The sequence below is a fragment of the Candoia aspera genome, chromosome 3 (genome assembly GCF_035149785.1).
Source record: "Candoia aspera isolate rCanAsp1 chromosome 3, rCanAsp1.hap2, whole genome shotgun sequence".
Taxonomy (NCBI): domain Eukaryota; kingdom Metazoa; phylum Chordata; class Lepidosauria; order Squamata; family Boidae; genus Candoia; species Candoia aspera.
The window spans coordinates 123,523,120-123,540,173 of NC_086155.1; positions in this window are offsets into that span (position 1 = coordinate 123,523,120).

Here is a 17,054-nt window from a genome sequence, read left to right on the forward strand (position 1 = left end):
TTGGGTGTGCTCCACGATCCGTTTAGCTATTGTTTCTTGACCTTCAGTCGTTGTGAGTTGATGGCTACTTATCTTGAGCCCCTTCCCCTGTTTCCTTGCTATTGTCATGTGTGCCATTGCGCTGATGACTTCAGCTCAACGGCACTCATGACATACTGCCCCCTGTCCGAATAGTGCTCCCCCCCGGTTTTCTGGGTTTTTTTTTTGTTTTTTTTTCCGTGGAGCTGTCAAACGGAACTTTTTTTTTTTTTTTAATTTCCCGCCGGAGTAGTTCTCGCCCCTCCCTTTGCTCCTCCCTCTACCACGTGCCTTCCCAGGGTGTGTCCTTAGTATGCATGCCCAGGTCCCGCCCTGGCGTGCGCATGCTCCGGCCACACCCTGTTTGTTTGGCTCAGTTCGGCGAGGAGAGAGGCGTGGCTGGTCGGGTGCTTATCAGCTCCAGGTAGGGCCCTTCTTTTTTATTCAAAGTGCGTCGCCTTTGTTATTTGTGCTCCTGGGCGTTGCCCCCAGGTTGCCCTGTTGACTTGCTTGCCACTCCCCCGTGGGCCCGGGGCGGGGGGAGGGTGCTGGCGAACGCTTGTTACTGCCTCATGGGCCCGGGGCGGGGGGAGTGAGTCCCGGGGGGGGGAGGTCCACCCAAGTCGCGGGCTTGGGGGGGCCCTTTCCCTTGGGGCACGGTAGGCGGGGGGGCCCCGCGGGGGAGGGGTTTTGCAGGGGACGGCTTGCTAACCTTGGTTTTGGCTTGTCGGGGTATGCCCGGTGAAAAGCCCGGGTCAGGTCAGGCGCGTTCACGTTGTGCGCCGCCACCCATTCCGGCTGGGGGAAGTGTTTCCACCTGACCAAATAGTGTAGAGTTCCTCGTTGCTTGCGGGAGTCGAGTATGTCCCTTACGTCAAAGTGATGTTGCCCGTCGATCATCACCGGTGAGGGCTGTGGCGTGCTTGGGTGCCATCGAGAGGTGGTTGCCGGTTTCAGGAGGCTGGTGTGGAACACCGGGTGGAGTCTCCGTAGGTTGTGTGGCAGGTCCAAGTGTATTGCCACCGGGTTCACTATTTGCGTGACTCGGAACGGCCCGATGTACTTATGCCCCAGTTTTTTCGAGGGTTGGGGTGACTTTAGGAATTTGGTGGATAGGTAGACCATATCCCCCGCCTGGAACGTCGGTTGTTGGCGCCGGTGCTTGTCGGCCTGCTCTTTGTAGGCTGCCTGTGCATCCTTCAGCGCCACCGTGATTATTGGCCATGATTCCGCGATCTTCCGTCCCCAGTCGCTAGCGTCCACCTGGGGTTCCGGGGGTTGAGGTAGCTCCGGTATGGGGACGAAATCGCGCCCCGAGACTACCTCGAACGGAGTTTTCCCCGTGCTCGTGTGGACGGCGTTGTTGTATGCGACTTCGGCGAATGGGAGCAGTTCAGCCCAGTCGTCTTGGTGATAGTTGGTATATGAGCGTATGAATTGCTCTAGGGTGGCATTGAGGACCTCTGTGGCTCCGTCCGTCTGGGGGTGCCAGGCAGTGGATAGGGCCTGTTGGGTCCCCGTCAGCTTTAGGAAGGCCCGCCAGAATTTAGAGGTGAACTGTGTGCCCCTGTCGGTCACCACACGTGCGGGACATCCGTGTAGCCTGTACACGTGGATGAGGAAGAGTTTGGCTAGTTGTTGTGCGGACGGGACCGACGTGCAGGGGATGAAGTGGGCCTGTTTCGAGAAGTAATCCTTCACCACCCAAATGGCCGTTCTCTTCTGGCTGGGTGGGAGGTCCACTATAAAATCCATAGAGATTTCCTCCCATGGGCGGGAGGGTTCTGCCACCCGTTGTAATAGCCCCGTGGGTTTGCCTGGTGCCCGTTTGGCCCTAGCGCACGTTGGGCAGGACGCTATGTACGCTTTCGCGTCTCGCCTGAGTGCGGGCCACCGGAATTGACGCCGTGTTAGGTGTAGGGTCTTGAGGAACCCAAAGTGTCCCGCTTGCTTGGCGTCGTGTGACCTATGCAGGATCGCTTGGCGTTGCGAGTCCGGGACATAGATTCTACCTTCCCCCCATGCCAGGTCCTGTGCCATCGTTACCTTGTCGGGGTTTGCCAGGAACCAGGGATCGGTTTTGAGGGCGGCGGCGATGTCCGTGCGTATTCCCCCTGGTAGTTGCGGTTGGCTTCGTCTGGTCGCAGGTTGTCCCGCCGTCGGTTGCGCCGTAGAGTCGAGCTGTCTCCGAGCGCCGCTGCGGGTGGTCACGGCCATCCCCAGTTGCGAGGCGGATAGGACCGTCCCAATGGTGTCTGGGGTGGGCTCTTCGTCTTGGGGCAGTCGGGAGAGGGTGTCGGCCAGGAAGTTCTTTTTGCCCGGCATGAAGTTCAGCTGGAAATTAAAGCGGCTGAAGAATTGGGCCCATTGGACCTGTTTTGGGCTGAGGCGTCTGGGCGTTCGGAGGGCCTCGAGGTTCCGGTGGTCGGTCCAGACCTCGAATGGTTGGGTGGCTCCCTCGAGTAGGTGTCACCATGTTTCTAGCGCCGATTTTACCGCGAAGGCTTCTTTCTCCCAGACGTGCCATCACCTTTCTGTCTCGGACAACTTCCTCGACAGGTAGGCGCATGGTTTCAGGAGTCCCGTGGGGTCCTTTTGGAGTAGGATGGCCCCCAGGGAGAAGTCTGAGGTGTCGGCTTGGACCACGAACGGCCGTTCTGGGTCCGGGTGCGCGAGGATTGGCTCCGTGGTGAACAGCGCTTTCAGCTTGTTGAATGCGGTCTGGCACGCGGGAGTCCAATTCAATACTGTGCCCGGGTTCTTGGCGCGTCGGGTGTCCCCCACCCCTTTGGTTTTGAGGAGGTCCGTTAGGGGGAGGGCTATCTCTGCGAACCCCCGGGTGAACGACCTGTAAAAATTCGCGAAGCCGAGGAAGCTCTGGAGTTGGCGTCTGTTGCGGGGGCGCTCCCAGTTTAGCACCGCCTCGACTTTTGCGGGGTCCATTTCTATGCCGTCCCCGGAGATTCGGTACCCCAGGTAGTCTAGGCACGCTTTATGAAATTCGCACTTTGTAGGTTTGGCATAGAGCTGCGCCCTTCTGAGCTTGTCGAGGACTTGCCTGACTAGGGTCACATGTTCCTCGTGCGTTTTAGTGTAGATAAGGACGTCGTCTATGTAGACAAGGACCCCTTTGAACAGGTGTTCATGCAGTACCTCATTGATGAGCTGCATAAACACCCCAGGGGCCCACGCGAGTCCGAACGGCAGCACTTTGTACTGGAAGGCGCCTAGGGGGCAGTTGAACGCAGTCTTCCATTCGTCCCCCTCCCTGATTCGGATGCGATAGTACACCTCGCGAAGGTCCAATTTGGAAAAGACTTTGCCCGTGGACAGGTGGGCGAGCATGTCCTTCACCAGGGGTAAGGGGTATTTGTTGGACAGGGAAGCCGCGTTTAGGCCCCGGTAGTCGGTGCAGAGCCGTAGGGTGCCGTCTTTCTTCTCCCGGAATAAGACGGGGGCTCCGACCGGTGAGCATGCTGGCTCTATGAATCCCCTGTCTAGGTTTTTATCGATGAACTCCCGGAGGGTTGCCATCTCCTTCGGGGTCATCGAGTAGATCTTCGGTCTAGGTAAGGGGACGTCGGGCAGCAGGTCGATCCGGCAATCCGTCTTGCGGTGGGGGGGTATTGGTCAGCTTCCGCCTCTCCGAAGACCTCGGAGAAGTCGGCGTATTGTTCCGGTAGGTCTGCTATGGTAGCGGCGTTGTCCTGTGTAGTCGCCTCCACTCGTCCCACAGTGGGGTTGGTTCTGCCCGCTGGAACTGGTGCCCGATACTCGCCGTCGCCAAATGTGAAGGTGCGGGTCTCCCAGTTGATGCGCGGGTTGTTTGTCGCGAGCCATGGCATTCCCAGGACTGCAATGGGCCGTCCGATGTGAGTGACGACGAACGATGTGCGTTCAGTGTGAGTGCCCATTTGCAGGGTGACCGGCTCGGTTTGCATCGTAGCTGGTTTCCCTCCCGCTGTAGAGCCGTCCAGCTGGTGGAATGCCAACGGCATGGGGAGGGGGAAGCAGCGGAGGTCGAGTTTGGCGACTAAGTCGGGGTGGATGAGGTTTTTTGAGCACCCCGAGTCCACTAGTGCCGCGGCCGTGGTGGCTCCGTTGCCGGCAGAGAGTTTAATTGCTGCCATTATTACGGAGCTTTCGCCGTTCCGTCGAGGTGGTCCGCGCTGTTGTCCCACCGCCTGCCTTGCAACGCGTTTCAGGGCAGGCGGGGAGCTTTTCCCGCCGGCTGGTCTGGGTCTACGTTGTCCTCTTCCCCCCAGTAGGCGTCCCAGCCTTCCTCTGGTGTCGCTGTGGCTACGGTCATTCGGCGGTGAGGGGGCGGCACCGGGTTAGGTGGTTTGGGGCTAGTTTTCGGGGTGGGTTTAGGCGCACTGGTCGGCAGTCGGTTGGCGAAGCAATCTGCCGTCCTGTGCCCTAGTTTGCCACACCTCCCGCAGGGCTCCCGATTGAATTTCTTCTTTGGGTATGTGGGGCCGGCCGTCCCCACGTGTGGTGCGGGTACCTTTTTGCAGGTATAGTTCGTGTCTTCCGTGGTTGTCATGAGGAAGGTGCGGTGCGCGTGTTCGGCTTTCCCCGCGAGGTGGATCCACCCGTGTAACGTTTCTGGGTCGTCGCGGTAGAGGGCCCATTGGAGTACGTCGCGGTTGAGCTTCCTTTTGAACATTTCCAGCAGGGTGGTCTCGGACCAGTCGCTGACCTTCCCCGCGAGGGCTTTGAACTCAAGGGCATAGTCTGGGACAGTGCGTGTGCCCTGTTTAAGTCTTTGGAGTGCGCTTTTCGCCCTCACTTTGGCTAGTGGGTCTTCGAAGTAGTTTTTCATCTCATCGATGAAGGCGGGGAAGTTGGCGAGGGCGGGGGAGCTGGACTCGTACAGTTGGACGTACCAGTCCGCCACCCTGTCTTGTAATTTGATCGCCACGGCGGCGATTTTGTCCGCTTCGGAGTCGTAGGAGTGTCCGTGCCTCCCCATGAACTCCCTGGCGTTCGTTATAAAGAACGACAGTTTCGTGGGGTTCCCATCAAAGAAGATGGGGAAGTCCTTTGGGGCCCGGGCGTTTTGCGCGGCCCTTCCTCTCGCTTCCCGGCCTGTGGTGTCGTCCGCCTGGGCCGTCTGCTGACCTTCATTTGGCCCGTGGGGGTTCGGTGCTTCGCTCGGGGTGTGGGCCTGTGCGGGGACGTCGTTGGGCGGCGCGGGGGGCATGAGCGACTGAAGCATGGTCCGGAGTTCCTCCAGTTGTGTCCGCATGGCCGCGAGTTCAGCTCGTGCTTCCTCGTCCACGGTCCGCGCCTCCGCTGGGGCCGGCGCCGTCGGTGTGTCGGCGGGGGTGGGTTGCCGGCGGGGTTCAATCTCTCTCGGCCGTTGGTCCGCTTCCTCCGCCATCTGCTGGGTGTCTCCATCGTCCTCCTCCGTGCTGACCGCCGTTGGGCTGTCGCTCCACGCCCGTTGCTGGGGTGCGATGTGGGGCGCGGGGTCCTCCGCTGGTTTCGGAAGGTATGTTGCTCCCTCCCGCGGTCGGGTTGCCTCCGTCGCCATCTCCCCTTGGGGTTGGAGCTGAGGCTCAGGTCGGGTCGGGTGGGCGTCCATGGCTCCGGGAGTCCGCGGTGCCTCTGGCCTCGGTCGGTCCTCCTCTGTTTCTCGCCGTGCGGCTCGCCCTCCTTGTCCGCGTTGCTCCGGCTTCATTTTTCTGGTCTTCTCGCCGTCTATTCCTCCCGCGGCTCGTTGTCGTCCGGTGGGGCTCGGCGAGGCTGAGTTTATGACTCTCAGCTTTATGTCATGCGCTGCCTACCTCTGAATGCTCAGACACTGGTTCGGTGGAACAGGCTCTGGTTTATTCACAGCGCAGGTACAGCATCGGAAAAAAGCTGAGAGTGACAGGAGCGCGCCGGTGCGGGGTTTAAATACCCCGCGCCGGTCAGCGCCCCCTCACTCGCGGTCACATCACCCCCCTTTGTCCAACACGTTGACCTGCCGGTGGGTGAGGGGTTGCGAGGCCCCGCTGGCGTTCCGGGATCGCCCATCATCGGTTTCTCTATTCCTCCGGTGATTGCTGTCAGCTGGGCGATCTCCGTTGTATTAGCGCTAATGGCTTGGGTGTGCTCCGCGATCCGTTTAGCTATTGTTTCTTGACCTTCAGTCGTTGTGAGTTGATGGCTACTTATCTTGAGCCCCTTCCCCTGTTTCCTTGCTATTGTCATGTGTGCCATTGCGCTGATGACTTCAGCTCAACAGCACTCATGACATTGACCAAGTAACTTTTATGATGAGTAGGATGTACAGTATGTACTGTGAAGTGTATATTCCAAGGAGTCGAAAACAATACAGTATATTTCACATCCTGCAATTTCTATCTCCTTCAGCAAAGGATCGTTACCTTGTTGTGGTGTTGGAGCTTGAGCACCTCAATGATGCCATGAGCGAAACCGTGAAGGGCCACCCAAAATGGGAAGGTCATGTCAGAGAGGTCAGACTAAATGCGATCCCTGGGGAAGGTAATGGCAACCCTCCCCAGTATTCTTGCCGTGAAAACTCAATGGATCAGTACAACCAGAGATATGTTGGTATACCATCGGAAGATGAGACCCCCAGGTCAGAAGATGGTCAAAATGCTACTGGGGAGAAACAGAGGATGAGTTCAAGTAGCCCCAGACGTGATGACGCAGCTAGCTCAAAGCCGAAAGGACGGCTAGCGGCCGACAGTGCTGGTGGTGAACGGCGAATCCAATGTTCTAAGGATCAACACACCATTGGAACCTGGAATGTAAGATCTATGAGCCAGGGCAAATTGGATGTGGTTATTGGTGAGATGTCAAGATTAAAGATAGACATTTTGGACGTCAGTGAACTGAAATGGACTGGAATGGGCCACTTCACATCAAATGATCACCAGATCTACTACTGTGGACAAGAGGACCACAGAAGAAATGGAGTAGCCTTCATAATTAATAGTAAACGGGCTAAAGCAGTGCTTGGATACAATCCAAAAAACGATAGAATGATCTCAATTCGAATTCAGGGCAAGCCATCTAACATCACAGTGATCCAAATACATTCCCCAACCACAGATGCTGAAGAAGCTGAAGTAGAGCAGTTCTATGAGGATCTGCAGCACCTACTGGACAACACGCCTAAAAGAGATGTTATTTTCATCACAGGAGACTGGAATGCTAAGGTGGGCAGTCAAATGACACCTGGAATTACAGGTAAGCATGGCCTGGGAGAACAAAACAAAGCAGGACATAGGCTGATAGAATTTTGCCAAGACAACTCACTCTGCATAACAAACACTCTCTTCCAACAACCTAAGAAACGGCTTTATACATGGACTTCACCAGATGGACATCGAAATCAGATTGACTACATCCTTTGCAGCCAAAGGTGGCGGACATCTATACAGTTGGTAAAAACAAGACCTGGAGCTGACTGTAGTTCAGATCACGAACTTCTTCTTGCACAATGTAGGATCAGACTAAAGAGATTAGGGAAGACCCACAGATCAGCTAGATATGAGCTCACTAATATTCCTAAGGAATATGCAGTGGAGGTGAAGAAGAGATTTAAGGGACTGGACTTAGTAGATAGGGTCCCGGAAGAACTCTGGACAGAAGTTTGCAACATTGTTCAGGAGGCGGCAACAAAATACATCCCAAAGTAAGAGAAAACCAAGAAGGCAAAATGGCTGTCTGCTGAGACACTAGAAGTAGCCCAAGAAAGAAGGAAAGCAAAAGGCAACAGTGATAGGGGGAGATATGCCCAATTAAATACAAAATTCCAGAGGTTAGCCAGAAGAGATAAGGAATTATTTTTAAACCAGCAATGCTCGGAAGTGGAAGAAGACAATAGAATAGGAAGGACAAGAGACCTCTTCCAGAAAATTAGAAACATTGGAGGTACATTCCAGGCAAAAATGGGTATGATCAAAACCAAAGATGGCAAGGACCTAACAGAAGAAGAAGAGATCAAGAAAAGGTGGCAAGAATATACAGAAGACCTGAATAGGAAGGATAACAATATTGGGGATAGCTTTGACGGTGTGGTCAGTGAGCTAGAGCCAGACATCCTGACAAGTGAGGTTGAATGGGCCTTCAGAAGCATTGCTAATAACAAGGCAGCAGGAGAAGACGGCATCCCAACTGAACTGTTCAAGAACTTGCAAGATGATGCTGTCAAGGTAATGCATGCTATATGCCAGCAAATTTGGAAAACACAAGAATGGCCATCAGATTGGAAAAAATCAACTTATATCCCCATACCAAAAAAGGGAAACACTAAAGAATGTTCAAACTATCGAACAGTGGCACTCATTTCACATGCCAGTAAGGTAATGCTCAAGATCCTGCAAGGTAGACTTCAGCAATTCATGGAGCGAGAATTGCCAGATGTACAAGCTGGGTTTAGAAAAGGCAGAGGAACTAGGGACCAAATTGCCAATATCCGCTGGATAATGGAAAAAGCCAGGGAGTTTCAGAAAAACATCTATTTCTGTTTTATTGACTCTTCTAAAGCCTTTGACTGTGTGGACCATAACACAATGTGGCAAGTTCTTAGTGGTATGGGGATACCAAGTCATCTTGTCTGCCTCCTGAAGAATCTGTATAACGACCAAGTAGCAACAGTAAGAACAGACCACGGAACAATGGATTGGTTTAAGATTGGGAAAGGAGTATGGCGGGGCTGTATACTCTCACCCTACCTATTCAACTTGTACGCAGAACACATCATGCGACAAGCTGGGCTTGAGGAATCCAAGGCTGGAGTTAAAATCTCTGGAAGAAACATTAACAATCTCAGATATGCCCATGATACCACTTTGATGGCTGAAAGTGAAGAGGAACTGAGGAGCCTTATGATGAAGGTGAAAGAAGAAAGTGCAAAAGCTGGCTTGCAGCTAAACCTCAAAAAAACCAAGATTATGGCAACCAGCTTGATTGATAACTGGCAAATAGAGGGAGAAAATGTAGAAGCAGTGAAAGACTTTGTATTTCTAGGTGCAAAGATTACTGCAGATGCTGACTGCAGTCAGGAAATCAGAAGACGCTTAATCCTTGGAAGAAGAGCAATGACAAATCTCAATAAAATAATTAAGAGCAGAGACATCACACTGACAACAAAGGTCCGCATAGTTAAAGCAATGGTGTTCCCCGTAGTAACATATGGCTGCGTGTCATGTTCATCGTTTCAATGTTCTGTAACATCGTAATGTTTCGCATGTCACTTTTCTAACCCGTGTTTGTGGGTTGGAAATTTCCAGCCATGCCAGGCTGTAATCTTCTTACTGCAACTGTGGAATGTATGTTTGGGTTACTGACTCTGTTCAAGGTTGCTTTCTCAGGCCGATGTGGGTAATGGTTGCTAACACCTGGGAGGGGCTGGTTGCTAGGAGGGAGGAAGGGCGGAGCTGGTTTTGAAGCGAGGGTTTTTAGTTTGTATTTGGCGCGCTTTTGCTCATTCTCAGCTTTCTTCGTACTTTGCATACTATTAATTCAATAAATCAGTTTTCTCTAGTAATTACTGATGAGACTCCTTTTATTGGAATAGGCAACCGTTACATAAAGCTGAGAATCCCAGCTTCCTGCCAGCATCTATCCAGAGACGACATCTGTGAGGAACTCAGGCTGGCGACAGAACAACTCGACCCACGGAGAGGTGGCTAACGGAGACACGGTGGCAAGTCGTCCTACCCCGCGGCCCGAGCGATCGCTGAGGGATCAGACTCCTAGAGGGGCAGGTAGCCCAGGAGGATCCAGGATTGGTTTCGGAGGAGGAAGGGGAGGCGACCGGGTGCTGCAGGACTCTCAGAGCTACCGGAGGGTTGCCAGGTGAGCGTCAGCAACAAAGACACAAACCCGAGAGCTGGAGGTCGGAAGTGGAGCGGCCAGACCACGGGCGGCGTCCGAGCGGGCGCAAGACTTGGCGCCATGGAAACACGCTGGCTTCAGCGGCTAAGCAGAGCGCAGGAGGAGGCAGCGGCGGAGGGCCGAGCACACCGTAGCTCGTTCCCTACCCCATTTGTATCGGAGACAAGAACCACGGCGAAGTGCAGGAGGAGAAAGCAACGGAAGGCAGAGCGCACCGAGGCCCGTTGACAAACCAGCCCACCCCTGAACCGGTGTGGATGCAGAGGCCACGAAGATGGGGGAGAGACGGAGGCATCGCCGCGAGGCTCGGGGCGGCACGAGGCGGGGCCGGGCGCTTGTAGGAGCAGCGCGAATTGGCGGCGGCGGCGGTGGCTGCTGTTGCTGGCGAGGGGATATCATGTCAACCCCGCGCCTTAGAGTCTCCTTGGGGTGCAGTATGTCACGACCTCATTGCAATCCAAAAACGCATCGCAACGGAGGTCATGCCTTTCCAGGGGAGGAAGGAGAGAAGGAACTTCGAATGGCTCTGCGAGGCGCCAAGACCCGGGAAGCAGACGGCCAACAACCAACTGCCAACCTTAACCCCAATCTCGCCCCAGGGTCACCCATCGAGCATTCCAGGGTGACTCAAGGAACAACGGAGGGTGGGAAGGGGGGGGCGGGGACCGCCCCATGTGTATATATAGTCACCAGGCCTGCTGCATGTTCATTCTCGTCTTTTTCGGTGTTTGCATTCTGTTCCAAATAAATCGAATTTCCTTACCCGTTTTCATACTGCCTATCCTGATAAGCCTGTTCCTTGGTTTTGCATTTTTTAGGGGGGGCAATATGTCATGTTCATCGTTTCAATGTTCTGTAACATCGTAACGTTTCGCATGTCACTTTTCTAACCCGTGTTTGCGGGTTGGAAATTTCCAGCCATGCCAGGCTGTAATCTTCTTACTGCAACTGTGGAATGTATGTTTGGGTTACTGACTCTGTTCAAGGTTGCTTTCTCAGGCCGATGTGGGTAATGGTTGCTAACACCTGGGAGGGGGTGGTTGCTAGGAGGGAGGAAGGGCGGGGGTGGTTTTGAAGCGAGGGTTTTTAGTTTGTATTTGGCGCGCTTTTGCTCATTCTCAGCTTTCTTCGTACTTTGCATTCAATAAATCAGTTTTCTCTAGTAATTACTGATGAGACTCCTTTTATTGGAATAGGCAACCATTACACTGCGAGAGCTGGACCATGAGGAAGGCTGAGAGAAGGAAGATCGGTGCTTTTGAACTGTGGTGTTGGAGGAAAATTCTGAGAGTGCCTTGGACTGCAAGAAGATCAAACCAGTCCATCCTCCAGGAAATAAAGCCAGACTGCTCACTTGAGGGAATGATATTAAAGGCAAAACTGAAATACTTTGGCCACATAATGAGAAGACAGGACACCCTGGAAAAGATGCTGATGCTAGGGAGAGTGGAAGGCAAAAGGAAGGGGGGCCGACCAAGGGCAAGATGGATGGATGATATTCTAGAGGTGATGGACTTGTCCCTGGGGGAGCTGGGGGTGTTGACGACCGACAGGAAGCTCTGGTGTGGGCTGGTCCATGAAGTCATGAAGAGTCGGAAGAGACTAAACGAATAAACAACAAAAAATTTCTATCTCAGAGAATGTCAGAACATCTACAGGTTGTCCTGACTTGACAATGGTAACTGGGTCCAGAATTTCTGTCGCTAAATAATGCAGTCATAAAGCGTTATGTGATTGCTTAGCAACAGCAATCCCAGCAGTCCCCATTGCTGTCATTAAGTGAGACTCACAGGTTATTAAGTGAGGGCCTCCTTGCAACTTCCTGCTAGCATCCCACAACCAAAGTCAGTGGGGAAGCCGGCAGGATGTTGCAAGTCCCAGGGAGCTCTGGGATAACTGTGTTTGCCTCTGCCAGGTGAAGGAGGGTGCCTTGGTGGCTGCAGAGGCATGCACAAGCATTTTGGGGCCTGGGAGTGGCTGCTGGTGTGTGAGGGAGACTTACCCAAGCAACTTGTGACCTTCCCTGCCAGCTTCCCCACTGACTTTGCTTGTGGGAAGCTGGCAGGGAAGGTCACAAATGGTGATGACAAGATGGTGGGGCACTGCAACCATCATAAATGTGAGCTGGTTGCCTAGCACCCAGATCACAATCACGTGGCTACAGGGGTGGTATGACAGCCAGAACTTTGAGGACTGGTTGTAAGTACCGCTCATTCAGTGCCATTGCAACTTCAAATGGTCACTAAATGAATGGTTGGTAAGCAAGTGTATTATAAGTGTGCCTACATCATAGTAAAGTTCCATAGATTTTATTTTCCTCCATATATATGTGTGGTAATGATTCATTCCACAGTTTAACATTGCCTATTAATCGTTCACCAATGTGGAAAGATGTATTTACTGCAGCAAGACATAACTGAATTTTGTTTGGCTTATATTAGCATGTTCTGAGTATGTAGCCAAGTCAATGAAGTTTGCAAGCAATGGTTTATGATTTACAGCATCGTATGAACTCAACCTCTGTGGCTTATTTAATAGACTACATTTAAAGCAAACCACTGCTTGTTTCATCGCAAAGTTTGAATGCAGCCAATTGCATTTTCCGTTTTAGAAGGTATAATTATTTTCAAGTGTCAACGCTGATTAAAATGACAAATTATCTGCACTGCTAAATACTGTACATAACAATGATAGAGTGATTTGCTCTACAATTGTTTCACAAAGGAAACTGAACTTGTTTATTTACTATCTGGAGAAACCTCCCTGCCCTCTAATAGTTCTTTGTCATTATGCTGAAATAGAATAGATACTGTCTACCAAAGAGAGCAAAAGCTTTGAAAATGTGCACTTGAGAACTTTTGTCTTAAAAAAACCTTTTTAATGGAAAAACGTGATGCTTCATAAAATTCCACACTAACTAGATGTTAAATGATACATCAGATATCACAGTTCACACTGTCATTTACTTTGGTAATATTATTTAAGTATCTCCCTAATGAGAATACTTTTAAAAAAAGACCTAATCTACATAGAACACTGCATAGCAAGCATAAAAGATTAATCTCTGCTTTGTAATCCAAAAGAAGCCCCTGCCTGAAGGCTTTTTATAATTCATAATTCTATAGTTCAAGTTTAAATGAATAACGTTTGCCATGTACTCAGAGGTAATCCATATTTAAATCAAGCAGTGTTAACCAAAAGATCTTCCAAATGGGACACAAGATATTACACTGTTGGGTTCCCTGGGCTCTGGTAGAATAGTATCAGTGTCAGATCAGTATCTCCAAAAGCCCTGAGAACCCAACCATGAGTATGTACAGTGAACCTAAGTGCTTCTATTCCAAAAAATCCAAAAGATACTCCATTCTTAAAGTCACTTTCCACAACCAATTTCTATTGGCATTGATAATGTGAGTGTTTCAGACATAAGCAAGTACTAGAGCAGAAACTCATGTAAAATCAGTGTCTGTTTTGTGAACTGGGCGGGGGGATGAAAAGAATATTTCACTGAAGAAATGCAGATTAGTCTGTACACCACCTCCTCCGTCTGGCTTGGGACTATCTTCAAGGGAGTGCTGCTGTGCTATAGTGCTGAAGTTTTTACCAGAAGATTGGCAAGGAGGAAGTGGATAGTGGTGTGTACCTCTTTCCCTTTGTGCATGGTACATAGAACTTTATATTCCTGTATAATGGTTGAATATGTAATAAAGAATCAAACAAGCATTTATTTTAATCACTAAAGAGTTCTATTTGGATTATACTTTGTTTTGCCCTTTCCTTGGTGAACACCTGGGTAAAGTAGGATAATCTTTCTCATCATCAATCCAAAAACCTTGGGAAACAGATCCTCCTTACCTTTGAAATGGTCTCATCACTACCTGATATAAACAAACCCTCTCAAACCTTGAGATGGTCCCATTGCCACCTAACATAAACAAATACTCCCTAACTTTGATGCTCTCATTTTGTCAGAATTAGACACAGCATTCTAAACACAAAATAAGATGAATTTGTCCTTGGCAAACTCCAGTGAGATGAGACCATCAAAAAGGGGTGCATATAATGGTGGTTCAGAGCCTATATAAATTACTCACAAATCCCCATGGGATGGAACTTCAATGCAAATCTAACCAGGAGGTTGCTGCACTTTTGCTGGCTTTCAAGGGGCCCACCAGCCATCATCTCTCTGGGGTTCCCTAACTGGCACATGGGTGTAAGGTCTTTCTTTCTTTGTCTTATTGTATTCTCCAGTATTCTTGAATATTCTTTAATTGCTATTTCAAATTATTATATTAATTTTTTTAAGAGCCTTGGAATAAAGCCTTAAGTACTCATGCCATGTAGTCATTGCTTCCAAATCCAGCAAGTTTAGGAAAATGAACCAACTAATTTTTCAGGTTAACTGGCTCAGCTCCTGTTCCAAAAGAAACACTATAATGATAGTTCCACAGTATTTTCTTTGGCGCTGTAGGACAGGTGGTTTCCAATGAGAGGGAACTCCAATTATTTCCTCTTCAGTAGTTCTGGCTGTTCTAAGTGGTGATGGTTTGCCTCTCTATCATATGAATGGCCTGGTTGATTGTGTTTTGCTTCCTTGCCATGGACAGAAAATGCATCAAGATGGAGATGAGAATGGGGTTGGGCTGCCGCTGCATGCCATATTTTGCACTCCCCCTTTGGCTGGATGGACGCAGCAGAGCAAAGCAAAAATGGTGATACAAATTTGGACAAACTCTGTGTATTGAATCAAATCAGCAAATCAGCCAATATCATAATTCATTACTTTTTGGGGACAAGAAATGCTTTTCAGAATAATAGTGGACTAGAAATAATTTCCCCTGCATGTTATTCTTCTGAAATTGGTACTCAGAGTGTATTGTTTGGAAGGACTTGTGGATATATGGAGGAGTAACTGATTATTATTTCTGTGTTGGCTTTCTGATTGTATTAGAGCTTACTTGTTGGAATTCATAACTACCGATCAAGAGGCTGCAGAGTTTTGAAAGGTCATTTTGACTTTTGTTAACAGCTTGCAACTTGATATGCTGTTTCTGTGACATGTGCATATATTTCCAGGACACTGAATAGAATTCATTAAGATTTATCTTTAAGAAGATGTGCACAAGATTTTGAAATATTTTAAGCTATGGCTGCATGAAACATATTGATGGCTCCTGCCCATAATAGGTTCTTGAGCATTGCCATGTTAGGCCTATTTATTTTGTCTTTATACTTTGTCTTCTAGATGAAAAAAAAAAAAGTTTCCATATTCCTTCTTCAATCCTACATTGCACTCATAAACTACTCATAAAAGCAGATATTCAAGTGAACCAGGGCTTGACCATGAGAACAACAAAAAAAATCGTGTTCTTGAAAAGTAAAATTAGCAGGTTACTTTGCGGGAAATGCCTGCCATGAAAAAAACGTCATGGTCAGACTGGTTTAAATCTGCACAGTGGATGTTTGGAGACATGCTTTTAATCCTGAAGCTCTATCTATCTCAAAACTAAATAAATCAGAAGTGCAAGAGTTTAGTTCCATGCTAGTTGGATTTAAAGAGTTAATGAGAAACAGGAAAACAAGCCTTTACTAGACTGGTTATTTAATGAGGCTAAAACAGACTTTGCTTGAGATGTGCATGGGTTCTTTTAAAAAAAAAGTGTTGGCATGCCATACTACTTTAAACCTACCACTGCCACCATCACTGCCACCAACACCACCACAAGAAAACCTACTTCCATTCCATTTTCTTGCAAGTTTCATTCATCTCATTTCTGGAATGTTTGTCATAGTTAGTTATAGACTGGCACTGTAGTCCATCTTTGTATTACATGAGCATAACAGTGATGTTCTTTTCCCACTGGTTGGCCAAAGCAGTTAATGGGGAGAGTAGAGAGAAGGCTCAGAATGTACAGCTGCTGTCCTCGTACTGTAAGTGAGGGGAAGGAAATGAATCCTGTGGAACAGCGAGCAATGTCATGTTCACCGTTGCGGTGTTTATACATCATAACGGTTCGCTTGCCAAGGTGCTGATACGTGTCCTGGCTGGGAGGGTGCTGCTGAAAGCCTTGTACTCGGGACGTGCTGGACTGTGCCAGGGAGGCTATCTCTGAAATGTCAAGGTCTTTTTGCCCGTTGATCAGCAGAGCTCGTTAGGAGCACCTGGGAATGTGGGGTTGTACTGGATGCGAAGGAGGGGGTGGGCTGATGTTTGAAACGATGCTATTTAGTTTGAGTTTAGGCGCGCTTTTCTCATTCTCAGCTTTTTACCTGTTTGCACTCTTTTCTAAATAAACCCAGAACCTGAATTGTGATTTTGAGTCTGAGAGTTTTATTTGGAGTAAGGCAATCATCACAAGCAAATTGTTCAGAAAGTGTGAATTAGTGATATTAGCCACCATGGGCATTGCGATCCACTTGCAACATGCAGCGCCTTTACTAAATATTAACCACTTGCCTCACTCCTCAGTTCAGTGGCCACAAAGTAATGTTCTTTGCTTATGGCAGAGGATCTCTCTTCTCTTTATTAACCTCTACAACACCCAGTACTGTAGATTATTCAGCCTCCTATGCACAGAGACTCAGTTGCAAACACTATAAGCATGTGCTGGATAAAAACAACAACAGCCAATACATACACATAGACAGACAGACAGACAGACACACAGACACACAAACACACACACATACAAACACACACCAGAAACCCCTTTCAGGCTTTGAACTGCATGAACAAGAAGAATTAAATATAGTGTGCTTCCTTCTTTAAAGTACAGCACTCATAATAGGCTCTCTATGTTGCTTCCAATTCTTATTGTATAACTTATATCACAGAGTAGTTACTCTCACAAAATAGAGAGCTATTAAACTTTCTGCAGAGGGTTCAAGCCCTCCCTTTTGTCTCCTTTGTGATAAGAAAGTATTCTATGAGCCTACTCTGAAACCTAGGCTCTCAAAACAGTAATTTTCTTACCGACTAAAGAGGAAAACATTTTGTTCCTGTAATGGGATAGTAATCTATAATGTTTCACATCTGTCTTGACATTTTCCTCAAAGTAGCATCTTAAAGCAGCTTACCAGAGCACATGTACGTTCCAGAAGACATGTCTAGCATTCCTCAATGCAAATAATTTCACATACATATAAATAAGCCTGGAGCTCTCTTTTAATTCATA